This window comes from Lactuca virosa, chromosome 4, assembly GCF_052849685.1.
Source record: "Lactuca virosa cultivar CGN04683 chromosome 4, Lactuca_virosa_CGN04683_v6, whole genome shotgun sequence".
Taxonomy (NCBI): Eukaryota; Viridiplantae; Streptophyta; class Magnoliopsida; order Asterales; family Asteraceae; genus Lactuca; species Lactuca virosa.
In genome coordinates this window covers 423550479-423553313 of record NC_136429.1, presented here as the reverse complement: position 1 = coordinate 423553313, position 2835 = coordinate 423550479, and positions in this window count along the sequence as shown.

The following is a 2835-nucleotide window of genomic DNA, read 5'->3' as shown; positions in this document are numbered from 1 at the left end:
TTGAAGATATTGACAATTATAGCCCTTAAGGGGAAAAGTTGACGAGGAAGGCCATGCATGAGAATGGGACACGCGTAGGTACGCCCAGCGTAGGCTGGGTTACGCCCAGCGTAACCGGATGAATAGATGCGGGTGCAAGGACGCGTACGCCCAACGTACTAGAGGTATGCCCAGCGTACGCTCAGAGCCCTTAAACCCTAATTTGAGGGTAAGCCACTATAAATAGAACATAATGGCTTCAACCCTAGCCCCCATATCAGCCTCCCTAACCTCAGAAGAAACCCTAGAACGTCCCTACCCTCATTTGGTGAGATCTTGACCTTGGAGAACCCATCTTGGTGGTTTAAAGCTTAGAAGAGAAAAGAAGAAGGTTGTCAAGGAAGAACCTTGGAGGCTAGAGCCTGTAGATCTGGGATAAGTGCTTCATTTCGGACCTCTTCAAGGTAAAAAGTTTTGAGCTTGATGACTAATCTCTTAGATCTCCTTTAGTTCAAGTTTATGGACTTTTTGGTCCCAAGATTGGGTCTTTGAGACTTAAGCACGTTTCTAAGACCAGGGTTGCCTCCCTTAGAGTCATATGAGTCCCATAAGCAGTAAAGTTCCAACCTTTATGGTCCTATTAACTCCATGCATGAGATCTAGTCCCCTTTATGGAAGTAGAAGATTATTTTGGGAGTTTGAGTTGGTTTGGGCCATATAAAGTCATCAAGTCAGTGACTTTATGGCTTAAGACATGGAATAAGGTTTGGATCTGAGTTTGTAGCTTCTGAATCGAAGTATTAAGCACTTAATAGAAAGTTGGCTTATCAGGGTATTACACTGAGCGTACGTGCAGGTACGCCCAGCGTACACGTCGTCAAGCCTGTACGCTAAGAGTACATTGGAGAACGCCCCGCGTAATTCTGCCAGTTGGGTTTTGAGCATTTGGGCCTCGGTGTGGGCTGTGTTTTGGACTATAGGTCCTTGGGCCTTAGTGGTCCATCAGGAGTCAGTGATTATGGGCCAATTGTGGGATTGGGAAGTCTACCTAGTGTTGGAAATTTTTATATTAAGTGTTGGGCCCTAGTTGTGGACCATTATGGGGTAGGGGTAAAATGGTCATTTTATCCTGAGAGTGACTATGATATTGGACTAAGTGTTGTACTTGGTATTAGTAGATTGGGGAGTCATTGGAGTAGCAGTGTGGGAGTTGTCAGATAGCAGTCAACAGGGTATCAGCAAGAACTCCAGCAGTGCAGGTGAGTTTCCTTCCAGTAGGAACGGGTCTACGGCCATAATGCCGGCCCGTTTAGTTAGCAGTAGTTCCCGGACTTCGGTCCGATGCAGTAGTTAGTATGTTTGATGCCTTCGTGGCTCAGACAGGATTTATGTGTTATGTGTTCCGGGCTACGGCCCGATGCAGTATGCAGTATATGTGTTCATGCTAGTTGATATGTTTATGCTATGCTATGTTCAGTTAGTCCGGACTTCGGTCCGATGCAGGGGACAAGGTCCCAGTCAGTTTCCGGACTTCGGTCCGATGCAGGGGGCACGGCCCCAGTTAGTCCGGACTTCGGTCCGATGCAGGGGACAAGGTCCCAGTCAGTTTCCGGACTTCGGTCCGATGCAGTGGGCAAGGCCCCAGTTAGTCCGGACTTCGGTCCGATGCAGGGGACAAGGTCCCAGTCAGTTCCGGACTTCGGTCCGATACAGGGGGCAAGGCCCCAGTTAGTCCGGACCTCGGTCCGATGCAGTAGGCAAGGCCCAGTATGTGCTTTATATGCTTGTATGGTATGTGGTAGTTTGGGGGAGCTCACTAAGCTTCGTGCTTACGGTTTCAATTTTTGGTTTCAGGTACTCAGTTTTCAAAGGAGGAGCTCAGAGAGGTTGCATTGCACACACCATAGTCAGTTAGCCTGGGATGTTTTACTCTGATAATAAGTTTATGATTTGAACTAATACTATGAAATTGTGTTACGACTTATGAAACGGTTTTTATAAATATGGTTTTAGTAATGTTTAAACGAAATTTTTAGTCGTGATTTTTGGGACGTTACAAGTTGGTATCAGAGCCTTGGTTTGAGGGATTCGGATACACTTCGAGTGTGTCTGAACTCAAACTAAGGAAACGGTAAAAGGTTTTCAAAAGAAAAACATTTTTGAGAAAAGAAAAGAGTTTTAGAAAAAGCGAAAAGAAATTTTTTGAAAGAAAAGAACTTTGAAAAGAGAAAAGGGTGTGGTGCATGCAATCAGCCGAGCTCAAGTAAGTACTCCCAAATTACCCATACAAGTTTATGCTATCAGTTTCAGTTTCAGTCTCAGATCAGTTCAGTTTCAGTTTCAGTAGAACAACATGCTAGTATAGGACTAAGGATCTAGGAGGATGCCTTATGTGCCTGCTTTATGTGTTTCAGCTTGATAAGAATTGCATGCTAGTATTGAGTAGACAGTAGTAGGATAGCCTGTGTAGGTTATGCCTGATAGTATGAGCTTAGCATTGTATGCTAGTACAGTTTCTTGTTATGATAACAGTTTTGCATGGGTATGTTTCCTTTATCCGAATGCTGCTTGCTTTGTGCTTTGTGGGACTCTGAGTGATGGGAGTTAGCCTTTAGGTGAATACGTCACGTCACATGTGTTCAGGGTTGAATAATCTCAGAGTGCTGGATTTGGCCCTATTGCGCAGCTCTCGTCTGAGTCTAACCGTTGTAGGGACGAGTCTTTTACTCGAAGGATTATCTGAGCCTCGTCACATGTGATGGTATTCAGGTGATGGCTAATTGGCATTACAAGGAGGCCTTCAGCAGTTGAGGACTGGTTTGGGTAGAGTCAGAGATTTCCCTAGGGCAAGCCTAG